General features: G+C 35.9%; 1 long non-coding RNA gene across 2 annotated transcripts in view; it reads left to right on the top strand.

Moving 5' to 3' along the window:
• Window positions 1-22,907, top strand: part of LOC139178234 (uncharacterized) — a 169,358-nt gene that overhangs the window by 63,262 nt on the left and 83,189 nt on the right. The window lies entirely within an intron of this gene.

The raw sequence follows: 22,907 nt of genomic DNA, 5'->3' as shown, positions 1-22,907 counted from the left end.
CATGGACTGCAACATGTCAGGCCTCCCTGTCCATCACCAACTCCTGGAGTTCACCCAAACTCATGTCCATTGAGTCAGTGATGCCATCCAACCATCTCATCCTCTGTCATACCCTTCTCCTGCCTTCAATCTTTCCCAGCATCAGTGTCTTTTCAAATGAGTCAGCTCTTCGCATCAGGTGGCCAAAGGATTGGAGTTTCAGCTTCAACATCAGTCCTTCCAATGAACACCCAGGACTGATCTTCCTTTAGGATGGACTGGTTGGATCTCCTTGCAGTCCAGGGGACTCTTGAGTCTTCTCCAACATCACAGTTGCTTTTAAGCATCTTGACAACTATTTGCAGGGAAAACTTTTCCACAACCAGCCAGAGGTAGAAAATGCTTTTCAAGAGTTTATCAAATCCCAAAGTATAAATTTTTATGCTACAGAAATAAACTTATTTCTTATTGGCAAAAAATGTGTTGATTGTTATGGTTCCTACTTTAATTATTAAAGGTGTGTTTGAGCCTAGTTATAATGATTTAAAATTCACGGTCCAAAATCACAATTACACTTGCAACAGCCTAATATTATTTGTACTGCACGTCAAGAGATTCATATTCTAATTCTCTTTTTGTCCCAAACTTGCTGTATATTATGACAAAATTGCTCTTCAATTCACTTCAATAGTTAATTCAAAATTCTCTCACAATTCCCACACTTTGATTCTTCCTCCTTCTTCCTCCCTTTTTCACTCCTCAGCCTCTCCATATCCTACCCCTGCTTCCCTGAGAAGACAAAAGTCATTGCAACAAAAAACACCCCATTTTTCTCAGTCCACAGCCATGTACATCTCTACAGTCCTTCTCTGCTATGGCAAGTAAGCTCCCAGGCAGGCCCTCCAGCCTTCTGGAAGATTTTTAGTCACTGAGTCTTCCTGCTTTCTCATATAATTTTCTAATTTCTGATTTAAGTCTTATCTTTATTTTATTATTTACATAGCATAAAAATTAAACAGAAGTTTCTACACTGTACTTTTCTCTCCAAATAATACATTATACTTCTTACCCTTTGATAGTAAACTTTTTGACAAATTACTCTAATTTATTATATATTGTTTAAGAAAAAAAATGTTCAAAGACTTGTGTCAAATCACAGCAAGAAAAACTTTATTTGGAGGGTGGGGGTATCACTATCATAACAGATATAGGGAATACTATGATGAAGTTTTGCAGTGTGGGTGATAGATTGGATTTAACTCCAAATATAGCACATGCAAGTGGGACTTTACAGCCAAAGAACAGGGTTGTGGTCCATAGATGTACAATAAGGGAAAACACCAGGGGCATGGGGAATTCTGGCGAAGCCCATCTAATAGATGTCTTGCTAAAGATGGACCAGAGTGATCAGATATCCCCTGGGGGATTGTGCAAAATAAGAAATCTGATCGGATATCAGTGTGATCAGATATTGAAGAGGGAGTCCGAGTGGGGGTGGAGGATTCTTACTAAAGTGACTTAGCCAGACTCTTGCCAAAGTTGAATTATATAAAAAGTCTACAGATAGGCCTAGGAGAAGGTTCAGGAGCCTGAGTACGGTTTGGTCAAGCAAAAAATTTTGTCACTATCTCCTTAAGATCTCCTCACAAGGACTCCCCTAATAACTTAAACTTCAGTTTGGTCCAATAATTTACAGACATAACTTGTTCTAATGACAAAAATCTCCCACATGTATGCAAACTAATGGACATTTTCACTTCTCATCTTCTTCATTTTATTTTCTGCTTCTTAAAAATCTTTGCTCCTTTGGTCTTTTCTGGATTTTCTTCTATCCAGGTTTTCTTTTTACATTTTATAATGCTATTTTTATTCTTCTATTTTTATCCAACCTATTAGTATTACAGCTATCCAAAGCCCAATTTGATACCATTTTCTCTTGTTATGTTTCATTCTCTATGACTACAATTACATTCTATATGCCAATGTATATCATACATTTATATATCTAGAGTATCTCTCTTCTACATAATAATACACTATATCATAATACTATGTACATAATAATCATCACATCAGAGTTTTATAGTATCTTTGATATCTGGTTACTTTTAAGAGTGTCAGTCTTGAATGTCAGACCAAGAGAAGTCATGGAATTCAGTATAAAAAGCTTTGCAAAGGTATCAAAGAACAGGTATCCCCGCCTACCCTGTCTCAAACTAAATATATGACTTTACACAAGTAATTCAATTTCTACTGACCTTATCTATATGCAAATGCAGAAACTGCATTATTAAATAATCTTTAAGGTCCTCCAACTCTAAAGTTTTATTATTCAATTTCAGCTTGGCTATCTCAATGATCTTGATACTGGTATCGATAAGTAACAAGTCACCTTTTCATTGTACTGCTATAAGGCATGGCAATTATATAGATAACAGAAAATGCATTTAAGGTCATAAAACAGTTTAAAATAGCCTTTATTCTCCTATAAGTATACTTAGACATGAACTTGTAAATAAGCAATTATTGAAGGAAAGAAAAAAGGAAGAAATATACTCTTAAAAAAAAAAGAAAGGAATACATGAAGGAAGAAATCTTAAAAGAAAAAGTCAATGAATTAGGATAAAAAACTCAAAATATTAAATACACACAAAATATAACCAAATATACTAGAAAACAAAAATACAGAACTAAGACTCATGAAGTAGAGAGATGAAAACAAATACTAGGCACAAAGTAGGTGGATAGGAAAATTGCCCAGGAATGAACTAGCTTTGTAGAGAAAGGTTCTTCTCTTATGCATGCCTATACCAGAAGTAAGGGCTGTCCATCTTTAAAGGACAAATAATGGTAAAGTTTCTTAATTCACAATGTCCTCTAAGATAATTTTGCCACAATACAAATCTATTGGTTAATATAATTTATGAGAAAAGAAAACTCCTTGAAACAGAAATTTCCTAGTCATAGTCCCATGCTCTGTATTTTGTTCTCTAGGCCCTGATATATAGATCTTTTTAATACCAAACTCCAATTAAAATTAGGCATATAACTGCTTCTATGCAAAAGATAAAAGATATTAAAATATAAAACTACAAAATTTATAATTTAAACACTAAATGATTGTATAAATGAATGATTTTAATAAATTAGGCAGCACAATTTTTATAAAATTTAATAATGAAGATACAGAACACAAAATTGACATAAGTAGACAGAGAGACCAAAGAAGAATCTAGTTCAAAATGTTCATTCGTTCATCATTTATAGTTGTATTGAATGAATAAATGTGTTAGTCACTAATTTTTTAAAAATATGGTTATATAATTTTGCTGAAAACTAGTGTTTAGTAGGGAACACACATGTGAAACAATTAATTACATTGAAATGAATATAAATAAGAAAAATAATAAGTATATAATATTTTTAAGTGATTTAATAAAGGAGATGAGACTTTGAGAATCATTTTCCTAAATCACTTGAATAATATACATGAAAGAGATTATGGGATTAGAGTGCACATTTTAGGCCACAAAACAAGACTCAATAAGTTTAAAAAACAGAAATCATGAAGCATTTTTTTCTAACTAGGCAGTAAGAGATCAGAAATAAGCTACAAGAAAAAAGATGCTAAAAACTCAAGCACATGGAGGGTAAAAATTACGCTACTAAATAAGCAAGGGACGAGTGAAGAATCCTAAGAGGAAATTTTTAATTATCTGGAGATAAATGAAAATGAAACACAGCAATTCAAAATCTATAGCATTGTGCAAATGCAGCTCCAAAGATGAAGATTATGGTGATAAAAGTCTTCCTTAATGAACCAGAAAAAAATATCTCAAGCAGCATAACCTTACATCTAAGGAAACTAGAACAAGAAGAACAAACAAATCCCAGAGTTAGTTGAAGGAAAGATACGATAAAGATTGGAGCAGAAATAAATGAAATAGAGACTAATAAAATAGAAAAGATCAAGGAGTCTAAGGTCTCATTCTCTGAAAAGATAAAATTGATAAACCTTTGGCCTGATTCATCATAAATTAAAGAGAGATTTTAGATTCATCATAAACAAAAGAGAGATTTCAAATAATCAATATCAGAAATAGAAGGAGAAGTAACAACTGATCCACAGAAATACATTATAAGGGATTATTACAAATAACTGTCAGTTCAGTTCAGTCGCTCAGTCGTGTCTGACTCTCTGCGACCCCATGGACTGCAGCACGCCAGGCCTCCCTGTCCATCACTAACTCCTGGAGTTCACTCAAACTCATGTCCATTGAGTTGGTGATGCCATCCAACCATCTCATCCTCTGTCGTCCCCTTCTCCCGCCTTCAATCTTTCCCAGCATCAGGGTCTTATCAAATGAATCAGTTCTTCACATCAGGTGGCCAACATATTGGAGTTTCAGCAAATAACTATACACCAATAAACTGGAAAACCATGGAAATGTTCTTAGAAATATACAACCTTCCAAAACTGAATCAAGAAGAAATATAAAATATTACCAAATTGATTACCAGTAATGCAGTTGAGTCAGTAATAAAAAGAGCTCCCAAGAAACAAAATTCCAGGATCAGACAGCTTGACAGTACGATTATACCAAACATTTAAAGAAGAGCTAGTACCTATTCTCAAAGTCTCCCCAAACGTTTAAAAGGAGCGAAGAATTTCAAACTCATTCTAAGAGACTAGTATTACCCTGACATCAAAAACAAAGACACTAAAAAAAGGAAAGAAAAACAAGAAAATTATTCAATATTTCTGGTGAACATAGATGTAAACATCTTCAATTAGTAAACTGAATTAAATAATGCTTTTAAATTATCATTTTATGATAATTTTAAATGGTCAAAAAGATTAAATCCAAGAGTGCAGCATAGTTCAATATCCACAATTCATTAACTTGATGTACTGTATTAAAAATGAAGGATAAAAATCACACTGTCATCTCAATAGATGCAGAAAAAATATTCAACAAATTCAAACATTGATTTAGCATATTTTTACATGAACACTCATTTCTAACTTCTTTTTTTTTTCTAATTTTATTTTATTTTTAAACTTTACATAATTGTATTAGTTTTGCCAAATATCAAAATGAATCCGCCACAGGTATACATGTGTTCCCCATCCCGAACCCTCGTCCCTCCTCCCTCCCCATACTATCCCTCTGGGCCGTCCCAGTGCACCAGCCCCAAGCATCCAGCATCGTGCATCGAACCTGGACTGGCAACACATTTCCTACATGATATTTTACATGTTTCATTGCCATAACTTCTTGTTTGGTCGAGAGGTCTAGGCACAGAGAAAGATGTGGGGATCATCAAATTGCTGATGGATATGATGGCACAGGAAGATAAGCAAAGTAGGAGTGATTTCTAAAATATAAGAATTTCTACATCAGGAAAGATTTTAGACAATAAAAACAATAAAGGGCTCAATTTGCAAATCAACTTCTCTCCAGGAAAGAGAAAAAACCACTCATATGAGCATTTTAATATTTAGCCAATCTAAATTTATATTACACTTCCAAGTGGTTTCTTTTTCATGCTTCTGTTAAAGATATAACTTGCTTTTGTGTAGTTTTAGTTACTCAGAAAAACTTCATTTAATTTCTGTCACCATGGAGTAAATTTAGAGTCACATTAGCATCAGACTATTCAACGAAAAATACTAGTATTCATTTCTCATAGCTAAAACGAACTTTCAACAACTGTTGGCATTAAAGAAAAGTTATCTTCAACACTTATTCATCTTTAAGACTTCTTCCCAATCACTTTTGAAGATAAGCCTGCTGTGAATAGCCTCCCATTAATGACTCCTTCTAGAATATCAAAATATACTTCTTTATAGATGTTTTTGCTTCAGATATGCACATTGAATGAAAATTGGCTTTGGATTGTACTTCAGAAGATTAAATACATCATATAAATGTAAGTATTAAGCTTTAGAAATAAATGCATAGCTAAATTCTGAGTTTACAGTGAATACACCTGGGTTTATAAAGAGAATTTTAATGCAAAATTGTGAATTATAATAAAAATTTTAGACATTAGTCCCAAAACATGTAAAACAAAAATGTACTAATTCAAATGAAATACAATTAATTTTCTGTAACAGATTATTGCAAAAGAGATAATAAAGGATTATGTTGTGGGATGGTTAACTTTATGTGTCAAGTTGACTAGGCCAGAGGGTGCTCAGATATTTGGTTAAACATTATTCTGAGTGTGTCTCTAAGTGTGTTTCCAAAAGAAATTATACTTAAATCAGTAGCCTGAAGAAAGCAGATTACCATATCCATTGAGGCTGGGCATAACCAATCCACTGGATGTTGAATAGAGAAAAAAAGTTGAGTAAAGGAGAATTAACTCTCTCAGCCTGATTATCTTTAAGCTCAAGCTGGGACTTTTGTCTTCTCCTGCCTTCACACTCAGACTGAAGCTTAAATTTTTAAATGGACTAATCTATTTTTACATTAAAAAATATAGCAGGGGGAAAATAAAAAGTATTTACACATTGTCTCCAACATCTTGGGATGAATAGTGTTAGTTTTATTGTATTTCTTGTCTGCTTTATCAATTGGAATATTCTATAATACATAAGTGCATATTATCTCAAGAAAAAATTTTGACATTGGAGATACTCAGAGGCATTCTGCAGAACCATTTTGCTAAAGAGATAGTAAAGATTACAAGGAATTTGAAATATATATATATATGAGAGATGATTATTTTGTATCAATTTGCCTTTGCTAAGGGAAGCCCAGAGAGCTGAGATGCCCATCTTCTCCTGCCCTTAGACACTGATGGCACTCACTCAGATAGGGTCTTAGGCCACCAATGCTTCAATTCAGAGTCTTTTGGACTCTGACTGAATTAAAACATCAGACTTCCTGATTCTCCAGTCTACAGTTGGCAGATCATGGTACTTCTCATTTTCTATAATCCTATGAACCAATGACTATAAACATCACTTACATATATCTAGATATTACCTATTGTTTCCTATACATAATAAAATCTAGAAGTTTCCACAAATACTACTGGAACTATCAAAAAATCCAGCAAATAGTAGCAGGATACAAAGTAAAAATAGAAAAGTTAGTTCTATTTCTTTTTTTTTTAAATTTAATTTAATTTTTAAACTTTACATAATTGTATTACTTTTGCCAAATATCAAAATGAATCCGCCACAGGTATTTCTATACACTAACATTAACTATCTGCACATGAGATTAAGAAACCAATTCTATGTATAATAGCATCAAAAATAATGAGCTCAGGAGATGAAAGATTTGTACAGTGAAGACCACAAAACATTGCTGAAAAAGGAAATATATACATAAAAGGAAATACATTCTATATTCATAGATTGGAAAATTTAATATTTGTTAAGATGTCAATCTTACTCAAAGTGATCTACATATTTAATGTAATCACTATCAATATTCCAAATAAGCTTTTTTTCCCCCAAAAGTAGAAATACCATTCTAAAATTCATATAAAAACTCAAGGGATATTGAAGAGTCAAAATAATTTTGAAAACAAAATCAAAGCTGGAAGCCTCATACTTCCTGATTTCAAACTGTGTTATAAAACTATAATACTCAAAACAGTATGGTACAAACATAAAGACAGACATATAAACCAATGGAATAGAATACTTAGAAATAAATGCTTAGAAGTAACTTCGATTTTCAATGAATGACAAAATCATTCAACGGGGAAAAAGACAGTCAACAATTCAACAAATGGTAGTGAAAAAACTAGGTATCAATATGCAAAAGAATGAAGTTGGACCTTCACCTAACACTATGTATGCAAAAATTAACTTAAAGTGGATCAAATACTTAAATGTAAGATATAAAACTGTTAAACTTTTATAAGAAAACATTGGGCAAAATTTTCATTACATTGGATTTGGGAGTGATTTCTTAATTGTAACACCAAAGACTGAGACAACAAAAGAAAAAGTAGAAAAACCAGGCTTCATGGAAAATAAAAAATAAAAATAATGTGCATCAAAAGATACTATTAACAAAATAAATATGAATGGGAGATAATATTTGCAAATCATATATCAAATTATGGACATAACTCAGAATATATAAGAGAACTTCTAACTCTCAACAATAAAAAGACAAACAACTGATTCAAAAAATGTATAAAGAATATAATAAATATATTTCCAAAGCTTTTTAGATGGCCAATAGACACATGAAAAGATATTCAAAATCCTCAATCATCAGGAAAACAGAAGTCAAAGCTGAAATGATATTACCTTAGATGCATTAGGATGATTATTATCAAAAAAACAAACAAAAAAAAAGTAAGTGTTAGAAAGATATAGAGAAATTGGAACCGTTTTCCAGTGTTGGTGGGGATGTGAAATAGTATAGCTGTAGTGGAAAACTGTATGAAGTTTCCTCAAAAACATTAAAAATAGAATTATCACATGGTTCAATATTTGCACTTCTGGGTATATACCCCAAAAATTAAAAACAGGATCTAGAATAGATATATGCACATTTCATTTTTATAGCAACATTATCAACAAAAGTGAAAACATGGAATCAAGCCAAATTCCTAAAAACTGTACAAAAAAGAACTTCACGACCCAGATAATCATGATGGTGTGATCACTCACCTAGAGCCAGATATCCTGGAATCTGAAGTCAAGTGGGCCTTAGAAAGCATCACTACGAACAAAGCTAGTAGAGGTGATGGAATTCCAGTTGAGCTATTTCAAATCCTGAAAGATGATTCTGTGAAAGTGCTGCACTCAATATGCCAGCAAATTTGGAAAACTCTGCAGTGGCCACAGGACTGGAAAAGGTCAGTTTTCATTCCAATACCAAAGAAAGGCAATGCCAAAGAATGCTCAAACTACTGCACAATTGTACTCATCTCACACGGTAGTAAAGTAATGCTCAAAATTCTCCAAGCCAGGCTTCAACAATATGTGAACTGTGAACTTCCAGATGTTCAAGCTGGTTTTAGAAAAGGCAGAGGAACCAGAGACCAAGTTGCCAACATCTGCTGGATCATCAAAAAAGCAAGAGAGTTCCAGAAAAACATCTATTTCTGCTTTATTGACTATGCCAAAGCCTTTGACTGTGTGGATCACAATAAACTGTGGAAAATTCTGAAAGAGATGGGAACACCAGAACACCTGACCTGCCTCTTGAGAAATTTGTATGCAGGTCAGGAAGCAACAATTGGAACTGGATATGGAACAACAGACTGGTTCCAAATAGGAAAAGGAGTATATCAAGGCTGTATATTGTCACCCTGCTTATTTAACTTCTATGCAGAGTACATCATGAGAAACGCTGGGCTGGAAGAAGCACAAGCTGGAATCAAGATTGCCAGGAGAAATATCAATAACCTCAGATATGCAGATGATACCACCCTTATGGCAGAAACTGAAGAGGAACTAAAAAGCCTCTTGATGAAGGTGAAAGAGGAGAGTGAAAAAGTTGGCTTAAAGCTCAACATTCAGAAAAAGAAGATCATGGCATCTGGTCCCATCACTTCATGGGAAATAGATGGGGAAACAGTGGAAACAGTGTCAGACTTTATTTTTTGGGCTCCAAAATCACTGAAGATGGTGACTGTAGCCATGAAATTAAAAGACACTTGCTCCTTGGAAGAAAAGTTATGACCAACCTAGATAGCATATTGAAAAGCAGAGACGTTACTTTGCCAACAAAGGTCCGTCTAGTCAAGGCTATGGTTTTTCCAGTGGTCATGTATGGATGTGAGAGTTGGACTGTGAAGAAAGCTGAGCACAGAAGAATTGATGCTTTTGAACTGTGGTGTTGGAGAAGACTCTTGAGAGTCCGTTGGACTACAAGGAGATCCAACCAGTCCATCCTGAAGGAGATCAGCCCTGGGATTTCTTTGGAAGGAATGATGCTAAAGCTGAAACTCCAGTACTTTGGCCACCTCATGTGAAGAGTTGACTCATTGAAAAGACTCTGATGCTGGGAGGGATTGGAGGCAGGAGGAGAAGGGGACGACAGAGGATAAAATGGCTGAATGGCATCACTGACTCGATGGACGTGAGTCTGAGTGAACTCCAGGAGTTGGTGACGGACAGGGGGGCCCTCGTGCTGCGATTCATGGGGTCGCAAAGAGTCGGACACGACTAAGCAACTGAACTGACTGATTGACTGAAGCACGCCTGTGTGTGTGTGTGTGTGTGTTTAGACATATATACTGGAATAATGTTTAGCATTAAAATGGAGTGAAATTCTAATATATGCCTCAACATGGATGAAACTTGAGGACATTATATTAAGTAAAATAATAGAAAAAGACAAATATTGTATGACTCCACTTATTTGAGGTATTTAGAGTATTCAAAATCATAGGGACAAGAAATGGAATGCTTGTTGCCAGGAACTAAGGGAGTGGGGTGTTGTAGGAGTATAGTCTTTCAGTTTTGCAAGATGAGAGTTCCATTAGATGCATTATGGTGATGGTTGCACAATATCAATGTACTTAATATCACTGAACTGAACGTATAAAAATGGCAAAAACTGGAAATTGTATGTCACATGCATATTACCATAATTGAAAAAAATTTTAAAAGACATTTTTAAAAGACTTACTGTCAATAGAGTGGAAGCACTCTGACTAGAAATATAATCTGACTTAGAGTATAGAAAAATAATTATTTTAGTGCTTCTGGTGCTTTTGGAACTTATATATATATATATATATATATATATATATATATATATATAAAGTAAATTTCTAATTGTGGGGTAAGTTTAAGACCTATTTTTCCCAGAGTCCTGGTTTATGCTTGGTTATCCTTGTATCAAGCATAAACAGTAATCAAATCTCTTTAAAAATTATTTAATGACATGTTGACACTAAGTAATGGACTTTGGGGATCATTTAAAATGTGAAAAAAGAGCAAAGTTTTGCCTTTTAATGTATCATATTATTTACATTGAACAAGCTGTGTGCAGATTTTGTTATTCCTTTCAACTACAAAAGAACTTCCACAGTTCTGTTTCTCTGAAGTACATATATTTTAAACATCATATTACTTATAACTTTAAACCAAAGAAACTAACTTGTATTTCACAGAGAAAACTAGGATAGGGTGATGTTGATAATCGTTCATGATCATACAGCAGAGTTTTACAGCAAATTTGCAGAGCTAATGAAAACATAACACAGCTGTCTACAGCCATACACATCATTTATACAGTTCTCAAAGGGGCACAAATGAATGTTCAGGACAGACCTAGTCTTTCTGAAGCATATAAAAATAAAAGGTGAAAGTATAAACAATTAAATCAGGCTTAGTAATCAATGTTGTAATATTCTCCTATGTAGAAATGCTCTAGATATCTAATGAGTATCCATTAATTCAACCTACTATCAGTCCAAACATGCAAGTTACCTAAAGTTTTTCTTTTTTCTTAGCTTCTTATATATTATAAAATACAATTATTATTTTAATAGTTTGTCAGAATAATGATTCAATTTGGATTAAAAATTTATATTTTCATAATAATGCTGCTGCTACTGCTAAGTCGCTTCAGTCGTGTCTGACTCTGTGCGACCCCACAGACGGCAGTCCACGAGGCTCCCCCGTCCCTGGGATTCTCCAGGCAAGAACACTGGAGTGGGTTGCCATTTCCTTCTCCAATGCAGGAAAGTGAAAAGTGAAAGTGAAGTCGCTGAGTGGTGTCCAACTCTTCCCGACCCCATGGACTGCAGCCTACCAGGCTCCTCCATCCATGGGATTTTCCAGGCAAGAGTACTGGAGTGGGGTGCCATTGCCTTCTCCATTCATAATCATAAGTAGAGGCAATTCTAGGCTATTCAATCAGTAAATCTGTGTAAGTTTAGGGATAAATACCCAAGTAGAAGGAAAATGTGTGTGTATGTTATACTTAATACTGATAAATCAGAAAAAGACATAGTGGTTTTCATTAAGCCAAAAATATTAAACTAATCTTGAAACCAAATATATCCCAGCTCCCTCACCACCCCTCAAGTACAAAGGCCCCTCCACATCTTCTCCAACTTCTAGAGAGGCTAAAGTCTCCCATACCTCCCTCTGAGTCATAAAGGAGCAGGCTCAAGCAGCTAATGATTAGGACAATAGAGTCACAGACAGTGTCTGATGCACATTCCTGAGTTGTTTTACATACACTGTAATTGCTACCAGAGGGGAAAAGCTGACTGTATGATGCAGCCATGGCATAAACTGCTCATTTTTGAACAATACTGAGTCTGTGGCAAGCACAGTTCCAAGAACTGGCCTCAAGAGAATGGGATTAACACTATTGCTTATAATAATCTGTGTCTTTGTGGGCATCAAAATATGTATAGCTTGTTCTGCCTGTATATGTAAATGAGCAACTACAACTGTCAGCAAACAGATGCTACAGATCCATGTCAATACTTCCACTCTAAGAATGTGGTGCCCTGCAAGTTAGCATGAAGTTACAGAAAATGGACATTTGCCCATGATTCCTTAGAAATGGAATTATGTTCTGACAAGTGGGGATTTGTAACAGTTTTTGACAGGCAAGAGCTCTGGGCAGGAAATAACTCTCAGCAGGAGTCCCCTTCGCCTTGTTACAAACTTTAAAATCAGACACCCCCATGTTCAACTCTGCTCTGGCCCTAGTACATCTTTCAAAACTTTTGGTCACATGATATCTTGCCTAATTTGTTCATTCATTCCATAGATCCAAAAAGTAGAAATGAAGAATAAGCAATTAATAGATGACCAGATCTCTTTCCAAATAAACTGTGTAAACAAGATAATATCTAAAGAAAAATCACAAGAGGTCAACAAGCCTGCAGGCAGGGTAGGGGACAGTGATGACTCTGACACCTATCTCAATGATTAACTGAGATTACTTCCCTTTCCCCCTTTAAAAAACTTTCATGGCCAATCAGAATATTCAGAGATGGTTTTGGTGGGACACTAAGTCTAACATCTCAGATTCCTGGTATTCTGGTTAACAGCAACTTTCGTTGTCTCTCTCACTTGATTATTGATTTTTTGATCAGTGAGCAGCTAAACTTGATTAGGTAGCAATCTTATCTATCGGAGATTTACCTTAATTATGTGAACTTGAATTCTTAAAAATTTCCAAATTGGTTTCTTAAAGAATATTTTTAAAATCTCAGAATTGAAAGTCTCAGAAGCTCAGTTTTATTTTCTACTGTTGGGGAGTCTGTCATTTCCTCGGTCCTGTCATGTCACAACAAAAATTGGAAGTGACGGATGGACCAGTGTTACAGCCCTTGGACAGACCAGTATTACAGCTTTCGGATGGACCAGTGTTTTATTTAGAAAGTAAAGGAAAATACATCTTCGAGGCATGATGGCATGCCGACCCAAAAGATGCAAAGAGAAGAGAGGCCCCCAGCCCGATTTTGGCTCTTTTTATGTGCTTTTTCTCCTCCCCCTGGACCTGTCCTATGTAAACTGGGCTGGGCAGGAGTGTTGTTTGTTTCACCTGAGGTCCTCACTCTGGTCCTTGGACCTCCCTTTGTTCTATTTTTTCCGTCTTTTCCCTTTCTTGTCTTTTAGCCACTGCCATTCTGGACTCCTTTTTCCTATTCTAACTACCTAACACTACTAAAGAAATTGAGAATATTGTATTTATTGAAGATCTACTTATATATCTGTAATCAGGATATAGGTTTTTTTTTTTTTTAATATGAGATTCTATAATCTAATTTGTATTACATCTGGCGGGAGGAAATACTACACACTTAATGAGTGGTAAAGACTTCTCTGAATTATAGACACATAAATGTACACACACACATATATCAAAGCTTATAAATTCAGTTCTAAAATCCTGTCCCTGGGTCAGAAGTAAACACAGATATATAAAACTCACAGGTCTGTATCAAAGATCTGTTATCTTCTCAGTGGGGACACATTCTTAATTGATTTGAGCTCAAAACAGAAAGAAAAAGAGAGAGAAGAAGCTAGTTTACCTGTGGTCTCTTACCCAATAAAGCTAAGAGTTCTATAAGCCATTAATCTGTTTATAGAAATAACCAAATTGTTAGACCATAAAACCAAATTCCCAATAGGGGATAACTTATATTGGCTATTAACAAGCCAAAAATTAAACTCAAAACAGCAGAAACCAGTACTAAAATCAAGCCAGTACTCAAAAATTATCAAAATGATATTCTTGCTCCGCTACATACAAAGTAAAGCACAAGATCAGGTGTTGAACTTCTCCTCTGGGCCCAGGTTACCAATCAGAAAGAAGCAAACAAATAAACAAACAAACAAAAAAACAGGCATTGTTACCTAGGTGGAGTGGAAGGGGCTTTAAAAATGAGACATGCGATGAAAACTGTAAAAGAAAATAACATTTTCTTAATTGGACAATTAAGAAAATCATTTTATTCAGGCTATTTGAATAGGGAGCAAGCTCATTTCTGCAGACAAATGTCTTAAAGAAAAGCAAGTAAGCCTTAGGTTTTATAGAGGCAGTTAAACAAGGGACTCATTAGCAACGGTGAACAATGACTATCTTAGCCAAGAGGAAAGGTGGTCCCTGTGCTTTACTGTTTCCAGCAATGAAGTGATCAGGAATTTGGCAGCCATCTGTTTTCCAGATATACAGGGATAAGGCAAAGTTCAACATTGTTAAGAGTATGCATTTTGCTCTATCCTTACTCCTTGCCAAGAAAATCTCAGGGCAGTGATCAAGGTGATCTTAAAGTTCCTTTCAGCAGAACTAAACTTCAGACAGGTTTATTTCCAGACAGGCCCTCATCTGCCTTTTCCTAGAGCATTTACTTTAAATATTTATAACTGCACAGTCTTCTTCTGCCTTGCTGTAATGCATGTAAATCTTCTTAGAAGCCTCTTGACCATTTTAGGACCTAGGGAATGTCTTTCTCAAAAACCTGAGAATCATCTCATTGAAATGTGAACATCAAAACAGATTGTGCCTCAGTCTCCCTCCCAGTCCCTGAGGGAAGAGAGGAGCCAGTGGGAACCCTGACCTAATCACAGAGAGAAACATTTTCAAAATCTTGAGTGCTGCTGCTGCTAAGTCCCTTCAGTCGTGTCTGACTCTATGCGACCCCATAGATGGCAGCCCACTAGGCTCTGGGATTCTCCAGGCAAGAACACTGGAGTGGGTTGCCATTTCCTTACTCTCAAATAATAGTCCATTAATTTCAGTTCAGTTCAGTCACTCAGTCGTGTCCGACTCTTTGCGACCCCATGAATTGCAGCATGCCAGGCCTCCCTGTCCATCACCAACTTCCAGAGTTCACCCAAACTCATGTCCATTGAGTTTGTGATGCCATCCAACAAAGTCCCCTTCTCCTCCTGCCCTCTATCTTTCCCAGCATCAGGGTATTTTCAAAAGAGTCAGCTCTTCGCATCAGGTGGCCGAAGTATTGGAGTTTTAGCTTCAACATCAGAGCTTCCAATGAACACCCAGGACTGATCTCCTTTAGGATGGACTGGTTGGATCTCCTTGCTGTCCAAGGGACTCTCAAGAGTCTTCTTTAACACCACAGTTCAAAAGCATCAATTCTTTGGTGCTCAGCTTTCTTTATAGTCCAACTCTCACATCCGTACATGACTATTGAAAAAACCATAGCCTTGACTAGATGGACCTTTGACAAAGCAATATCTTTGCTTTTTAATATGCTGTCTAGGTTGGTCATAACTTTCCTTCCAAGGAGTAAGCATCTTTTAATTTTACCTTCTCCCTAATGGCCCCTTCCAATAATTTTCCCATAGCCCAATCCAGCAATTAAACATGCTCCAGCTTACCCCCACCTCCGCCCCTGTAGCAGAATTGAGTTCAAGTCTCTCTTCTCTATTGAAATAACTTTGAAGAAACTCTGCCTGTTTAACTTTGCATGGTGCAATTTTTGCTTTGACAGAAATGAGTGAGGCTGTCATAAGGCTCATATCACTTGTTTCTCATCTCTCAAGTGTCACTGTCATTCATTGCCTGAAGTACTAAATCTTGGCTGGAAGCAGAACTATGTCACACAGATTAGTTTCAGTTATTAAGAGAAGACAGGTGTCAACTGAGAGCAATAATACTGAATTAAGCTGGAAGCTCATTGATTAGATTCACTCAATCGCCTATTGAATAGGTTGAAAAGATTCATTCCATAAACATAAAAAATTAATAATTGAAAATATTCTAAAATGTTTAGATTGTTCTGCTGTTCAGATAATCACACTAATGTGAAATCCATGAAGGAAAGAAAGGCTTCTCTTCCTCAGCCCTCCGACTGTATCAAGTTCTCTCTGCTTTTATGCATAGCTCCAAGCCAATTTCTCAGTCTGAAAGGCTTTCAATTCCTCAACTGATTGTCTTTAACTTGCTTTTATAAAATTTCACTGTCAAAGGACTTTGAGATTACATACAGCTTTGTCCCCAGTAATTCAAGTTGGAAATAATTAGAAAAAGAGAACTAGAACTTTGGATACATCAAAGGACACAAAGATCAGGAGCAGAGGTAGAGATAAAAGGCAGATGAGACAAAGCAAATACCCCTTCAGAACTATTTGCAGCATTCTCAGAAAGGAACTGAACTAAAACTTTGGGACACTGAAGGACTACAGTTAAGATGATTTACCCTATTCTAATAGATAAGTTTATGTATAGCATTGTCACGGAAGGAATAAGATTAAATCATATATTTATAAAATTGAATGGGAAATGTGGACTAAGAACTACTCTGGTAGGTAAATATTTGTTTCCACATAGATTTGAATGATATGGTAATCTAAGAAAGAAGCTTCAATGGAAAAGAGTAAAATGTTACAAGCATCCTTTGAAATGAACATTTTAAAAGAGTAACAAATTTTGAAGAGAAATTAGTTGATTCATACTAATTAATGAGACTTATAAGTCACAAATTTATTTGGTATTTTATAATACATAATACTATACCAAATATTTTCATGAGTTTATTTTAATCTCTTTTTTCTCATTAGGTTTTTAAGATCTTAATCATGGTATTTTTGTATACTTGAGTCCAAGAGAAGGAATTGTATCTGTATATGTATGTTTTAATGGTCTTCCTTCTAAAATATGAGTTTGTTTGGGAACAGGACAAATTATTAATCATCTATTTCCAATGGCTAACTCAGAAATATAATAAGTGTTTGATAATTTCAGTTGAATCAAAATTATAGGCCTAATGTGCACATGAACGTTGAGTGCAAAAATCAGTGATTCAAAAACAACTTCTGTGGGACAGTTTTCATATTTCAGAGAATCTATTAAAGGTGTGTATACAGATGGTCAGAGAAGGCAATGGCACCCCACTCCAGTACTCTTGCCTGGAAAATCTCATGGACTGAGGAGCCTGGTAGGCTCCAGTCCATGGGGTCGCTAAGAGCCAGACACGACTGAGCGACTTCACTTTCACATTTCACTTTCATGCATTGGAGAAGGAAATGGCAACCCACTCCAGTATTCTTGCCTGGAGAATCCCAGGGACAGAGGAGCCTGGTGGGCTGCCGTCTATGGGGTCACACAGTCGGACACGACTGAAGTGACTTAGCAGTATACAGATGGTGAAATTAGGTTCAAAGAAGACTATTCAGGAACATGGTTAACCATTCATCTTATAATATTAGGCCAAGAAATGTGATGAAATATTACAAATAAATAATGATTACAAAGATTTTTTAAAAACGTGTACATAAAACTAAGTGAAAGAAATCACATCATTTTACAGAAGTAATATTTTTGGAAGCATCCTCAGTTCAGTTCAGTTCAGTTAAGTCGCTCAGTCGTGTCTGACTCTTTGAGACCCCATGAATCGCAGCACGCCAGGCCTCCCTGTCCATCACCAACTCCCGGAGTTCACTCAGATTCATGTGCATTGAGTCGGTGATGCCACCCAGCCATCTCATCCTCTGTCGTCCCCTTCTCCTCCTGCCCCCAATCCCTCCCAGCATCAGAGTCTTTTCCAATGAGTCAACTGTTTGCGTGAGGTGGCCAAAGTACTGGAGTTTCAGCTTTAGCATCAGTCCTTCCAAAGAAATCCCAGGGCTGATCTCCTTCAGAATGGACTGGTTGGATCTCCTTGCAGTCCAAGGGACTCTCAATTTTTTTTTTTTTGCTATTATTTTGCTATTTTTTATTCAATTTTCTTTAAATTGTTTTTAATAATTCCTTGAATCATGTCTGAGCACATACTTGTTACTACTAGGGAATTGAAATCATTCTATCAAAGGGATGAAAAGCAAGGAAAAATGTAAATGATAGTTCCTACCTCAGTAGCAGTAGCCAAGTTAAACTAAGCCAGCGGATTATGGAATTGAAAATCAAACTTGGATGGTACAAAAATACAGCAGGGATAACATAATAAGCTTAAGCTATTTTGCCTATATGTTTTACTGATTTTTTGTAAAGAAATACTAGCCAAACACTCTGGGAAATGTACTCTATTATCCAAATGTGTACCTGCACAAAAGGCCTTGGTTGTCATTTTGGTTTTAGAGTAAATAGAATGTGTGGGCTATTTAAAGAATGAAACAGCTCAGTGAGCAACAACAAATTATAATTTGTTAGAGGATACCTAGGGGCCACAGATAACCTTTCATTGTAGTTTTTAGCTCTCTTTTTCCTATGTTCTCCAATAGCTACAGATTAGCACCAGGACTTAAAACATCAAGTACTTGATAAAGCACAATTTGTATCCTTTATTCTGGCTGAATCTGTTAACAACCTCATCAAACAATTTTTCTATAATAATTTCCAATGAAATATACTTCTTCATTTATCTTTTTATCCCAATTCTATAGTCACATTTCCATTTAGGAAGGACAAAGCATGACCATTCTCTAGTTATTCTTTTTTTTTTTTAACCGGAAATAGATAATTTTCTTTTGGGAATAGGCTTTGTCCCTATAATAATAAAAAGGACATTCAATTTAAAAAATATATTTTTAATATCTGGTTGAGAAAATACTCAGTGTGCCTTCCCAGTTTTATACTTTCAATACTTTGTTTTGAGATTGTGTAGACTTACCTCGTGGCTTCCCAGGAGGCACAGTGGTGAAGAATCTGGCTGCCAGTGCAGGAGACACAGAGATGTGGGTTCACTTCCTGAGTCAGGAAGATACCCTGGAGTAGGAAATGGTAACCTGCTCCAGCATCTTTGCCTGGAAAATTCCATGGACAGAGGAACCTTGTGGGCTGCAGTCCATGGGGTCGCAGAGAGTCAGACACAACAGCACGCACACAGGCTTACCTTGATTTCGATACTTTTCTGAAGAGAGACACAAAGGACCTGCTTAGCTTTGCAAAAGATTACAAAACAACAATAAATATTTTCTTTTTTTATGTTTAATGTTTTGTGTGTGTGTCTTCTTAGTGTTTATTGAAAATATGATACCCAGTGACTGAGTCATAGCCATCTCGCCTCTGAGAATTGAAATCTAACATCAGCCACTCTATGTACACATGAACCACAAAACAACTTAATATTTAACCAGCAATTTAAGCAGACCAAATAAAAAGAAATGGTGCAGGATAATCCATAGGAAAATTAGCATTATGCCTATTAAATATTCTCAAACTAAATAATAATCATATTAAACACATGCCTAATTCTTCTCATGTGTAATTTTTGAATCACTGAAAGGAGTATTTTCAAATGTGAAGTAAACATTTTTGGTGTACAGTTTTGTTCTTTTTTATTTTGTTTTTATCAATAAGACCCTGTTACTTAATTTCCTCAAAGAGACTCAAAGTTTAGTGAAACTTTTAACCAGTTAAAAATATGTAGTTTTAAATAAATTTTTTCATATGATTTATTTGCAGTCTCAAATAATGTTAAAGAGGAAATAAATAACAGATACATATAAGTGAACATATGTCAGCAATTTCATTTTACTTATTAATTATTGAGGAAATCAGTAAGATATTTTTTTAAATGTTTCAAAGGAGAATGCAAACAATGGACACATTTATAGGCAATCAGGAATGCAAAACTGACTTATTCCACAGCAGTGGTAATACCTTCTTTCTTATACCAGAATTGAGTTCATTTGCATTTCTGGAAAAAAAGACCAAATTATTTGCACTGGTCTGTGAGGCAGGCTTGAACAACAAGAGTATAAAGCAAATGCCTGTGTTCTATCCTGTAATTCTTTCTCATGACAAGAATACTTTTAGACTGAACAAAACAGCTAACAAGGACAGCAGAGAGAGATGAGAAAAGAATGGTATGTTTCCAGCAAGGATGCTCAACAAATAGGAACCAATAATAAAAATCCAAGTACCAAACCAAATAATAAATAGCCCAGGAACTCAACATAGAGAATGAAAAAAACAGAGTTCAGATCCCCATGCTGACTTACCACATTTTCCCAGGCTAGACAACCTGCAAGCAGCAAGGCACAAGGGGGCCCTTGTGAATACTGTGCCTGGCGAAGGCCAGTGTCTGTGGCGAAGGGCAGTTCCCAATGGAGGGCTTTAGTGGGACTTCTACGGCATCTGAGGAAATAGACCAAGGCCAACCGAATAAGAACAAGCAAAGGATATTTATTCAGAGCTTGCTATAGCAAGAAAGTCACCCACTGTTGCTTGTGTTTGGTACAGACTCAAACTCAGGCAGTGGTGTAGAAAAGAAATATAGCCAAAAAAAAAAAAAAAAAAAGAGAGAGAGAAAGCTTCAGCTGTGCCTTGATTGGAGGCCACTGGTACAGGGAACCTATCAGCAGGCTCACTGGAAAGGAGGCATGCTACATGATTGGTTAGGGAGGCATATTTAGGCTTTCTCTGATTGGCTCTAATTTGGAAACTGGGACAAAAATTAGAGAAATGCTCAGCAAGGCCTGACCATGTCGAACTGATTGCGCTAGAAGTGATTGTTTGACTTCCTGGATTGTTACCAGAGATAGCAGTCTGACTTCTTATAGAAAAATTGTATGGATTTTAAAATACCTAAACTATATGTGTTGGAGAAGGCAATGGCACCCCACTCCAGTACTCCTGCCTGGAAAATCCCATGTACGGAAGAGCCTGGTAGGCTGCAATCCATGGGGTCGCTGAGGGTCGGACACGACTGAGTGACTTCACTTTCACTTTTCACCTTCATGCATTGGAGAAGGAAATGGCAATCCACTCCAGTGTTCTTGCCTGGAGAATCCCAGGGACGGGGGAGCCTGGTGGGAGGCTATCTATGGGGTCACACAGAGTCAGACACGACTGAAGTGACTTAGCAGCAGGAGCAGCAAACTATACGTGTATATAATAAGACCATAAATAATATATATGTATCCTATATGTATTCATATATGTGTGTTTGCAGCAGCAGCATACATTTTTAGCCATTAAAATAACTCTGTGACTCCACAGACTATAGCCCACCAGGCTCCTCTGTCTATGGGGTTTCCCAGGCAATAACACTGGAGTGGGTTGCCATTTTATCCTCCAGGGGATCTTCCTGACCCAGGGCGATCAAATCCACATTTCCTTCATCTCCTGCATTGGTTGGCAAATTCTTTACCACTGAGCCACCTGGAAATCCTTCTTATATATGGGTATGAGTATATATGTATGTGTGTTCATATACTATTTCAGTCATTATAATTGCCACTTTTTTCCCACCATAGATTTTAAAGCAAACATCAGCATGTAAAATTAAATTTCATATTCTTACTAATTGATTTATTCTTTCCTTTGATCCAAATAATTACCACCCATGTCTTCAAACTGATAGTCTGAGTTTGGAAGAGAGGATGTGAAAAGATTTGAAGTCCACCAGCTGGGTAGTAGTAGTTGTTGATATTTTTCATCAAGGTAACAATTAAATATATTCATATAATGTCAAATAATTTTGCTTACAATTTTATATTTTCTAGTATTTGTTTTTGTGCTGGAATTCTAAGAGCATACTTGTGTTCCACTGAGATTCAGGGGAAAAAATGCTGGGATGGAAATTAGGTAATTGTAATGAAATTTCTCGGTTACAAAAAACCATACCCTGTGCTTGTAAATATTTTAAATGTAGTTCATTAGCTGATTTCATCCTTACAGACGCAGTGAGAATTATCATTATCTTTCCTGCTCTACAGACAATAATTATGACTAAGAGTTGTAGATTTTGTTAAGGTCCTTGGAACTAGCCCTGAAATGTAGTCATAGAAGGAGCTAGTACCTCTATCTCCCAGGCTCTGAGGAAGGATATGAGTCTAATTTCAGTGGGCACAAATTACCAAACAAAGATGACTTAATCACAAAGAAAAACATATGCAAACTCACAAATAGCTCACATAATTCTTAACACATCCATTGGTCAACCTTCCCCCGACTCCTTTCTGAATGTCCTCCAGTATCTTTTCACTAGCTTACCCAGTGCTTAAAGTTCCAGCCTACCCTTAGCCTCTTTGCTCCCCCAGTGGAGCTGAGTTCTGTTTCACTCCCCTCTGCAGTAATATCAGGATAAAATCAACTTATTTTTTTCTAATCTTGTCAGATACCATTTTTTCTTTAATACCTATAAGGTATTTTAATGTGATGCTTTCCTATAAAACAGCTTCAATACAAAGCCTTCTGCCTAGGTACTAGTATATTATGTTAAGTGTACTTTGAAAAACAGGTATACCTGCTATGAGGATCACTGTGTAGAGTCCAGAGCTTCAAGGTAGACATATAATAGTGGTAAGTGTCTTTGCAATACATTGTGTTATTGCATTTTTAAGACCTCTTCTGCAGCAACAAGCTCTAAGGTGTTTTCTAGAGTGATAAAATATTTAATGAAAGTAAGAAAAAGAGGCACAGCAGACCTCAGCAGCTCTTTTGCCCTTTGAAATACATTACTTGTCTGAAAGCTATTAACCTAATACTCCTTTCTAGTGAAAACTATAATTCATCCTCTAAAAGCAGGAAGATTTCACTAGATATATATAACTT

This window comes from Bos indicus, chromosome 21, assembly GCF_029378745.1.
Source record: "Bos indicus isolate NIAB-ARS_2022 breed Sahiwal x Tharparkar chromosome 21, NIAB-ARS_B.indTharparkar_mat_pri_1.0, whole genome shotgun sequence".
NCBI lineage: Eukaryota > Metazoa > Chordata > Mammalia > Artiodactyla > Bovidae > Bos > Bos indicus.
The sequence above is the reverse complement of the archived record's forward strand: the minus strand, read 5'-3'. Positions and strand labels throughout refer to the sequence as shown.